This window comes from Geospiza fortis, unplaced genomic scaffold (assembly GCF_000277835.1).
Source record: "Geospiza fortis unplaced genomic scaffold, GeoFor_1.0 scaffold188, whole genome shotgun sequence".
Taxonomy (NCBI): Eukaryota; Metazoa; Chordata; class Aves; order Passeriformes; family Thraupidae; genus Geospiza; species Geospiza fortis.
In genome coordinates, this window is record NW_005054337.1 from 2,384,088 (window position 1) to 2,385,781 (window position 1,694).

A 1,694-nucleotide genomic window follows, 5' to 3' on the forward strand; every position below is an offset into this window, starting at 1 on the left:
CCGGGCCCACCCCCGCCGCACGCCTGCTTCAAACCGCACCGGGGCCAATGGCGCCGGCGGGGAGGGCGCCCCGGTCCCGGCGAGGGGCACCCTGGGGAGAGAGCGGGGGCGGAGAGAGCCGAGCGCCCCTCACTGATGCTCTGCCCGAGCCGCAGGTGCCGGGGGTGCATCGCCCCCATCAAGGGGGGCATTGCATGTGCCCCTCGTCCGTGCTCAGGGGTGCACTGCCACATCCAGGGGGGCATTTCCTTCACCCAGGCGTGCATCGCCCACTCCCAGGGGAGCACTGATTGCTCCCAGGGGTGCCTCATCTACATCCTTGCATCCCCCATGCCCAGGGGTGCATTGCCTGCTCCCAGGCGTGCATCCCCCATGCCCAGGGTTCCACCACCCACCACCCTGCCGGGCTGCTGGATTCCGTGCGCCGCTCCCTCTGCTGTTCCCTCAGCCCTCGCAAGCTCCGGGGTTGCTCGCAAGCTCCCTGCTCTCCTCCTGGAGCTCCTTGGAAAGTAAGTGGAGTACACGGGGCTTTCCACTCGTGCTTCCCCGGCGTGCTCGGGGCAGCGTGAGGCCCTGTGCACCCGTGTCCTTGGGTCCCTGCCAACCCCAACAAGCGCCGCCGCCACAACGGTCGCGCACAGGCACCAGCCCGCCCACAGCGAAAAGGGGGGAAGAGGGCACCCAAACCAGCCCTACACCCTTCTGCAGCCCCCTGACCAGAGGTGGACACCCCCAGAGTAGCCCCAATACCCAAAGGGGCTCAGCAGCGGCAGGGCACACAGGAGCAAATGTGAGTCAGACCCTCTCCCCCAACCCCTTTCCCAAGCTGCTCCGAGATTCCCCCTGAGGGTCCCGATTTGGGGCACTGATGAGCCCGAGGATGTGACAGCAAGCCCCAGAACTCACCGGGTGCAGAGGTGGGCAGGGCAGGGCCGGTGTGCTGTGGCCTCACTCGCTCCTGTGGCAGCCCCGAGCCGGCAGCTGCCACCGTCACCCGCTCACCTGCGTGCACAAACTTCCTGGGAGCAGCCCAGCGCCTGTCCCAGCGGCAGGAGCCAGCCCTGGCACCCACAGCCCCGCTGAGCCGTGGCTGAGCCACAGCCTGCATGCCCTACCAGCCCACGGGTGCCAGATTCCCCAGAATGTGGACCCCAGCAGGATCCCTGCACAGCACACGGTGCATCCCTCTGACACACTGTGACACACGAGTGACCATGGGGGAGGCTGGCTGCCCTTCTCCCCATTCTCGTCCCCTGCCTGGGGGGACATGCTGCCTCCTGACCTGGAAAATGTCTGCAGGGGGGCGGCCAGGCATGGTGACAGCTGGGAACGGTCCCAGCACCAACACAGATCCTCCTGCCTCCTTCCCGGGGCAGCTTTCTGCACCCCTCTGCCCAACCCCTCTGGTCCAGTGCTGCCCAGCCCCTGTGCCAATGGCCAGCTTCACTGCCCCTGTACCTGTGCCCAGCACAGGGAGGGCTCCCCAGTTCAGCACAGGGGTGCAGAAGTGTCCCCCAGGCAAGGCAAAGCAGGAAAATGTCCCCATGTCAGGCACTGGAGCTCAGCCTTGTACCAGACGCTCAGCCAAGCCACAGAGGAGACGCCTGTGAAATCCAGGGACAAGAACAAGGACACAGGAGCCCCAGCACAGCCGCCAGTGGCCAGTGTGGGGACCCCTCCCCAGCACGGGCAGC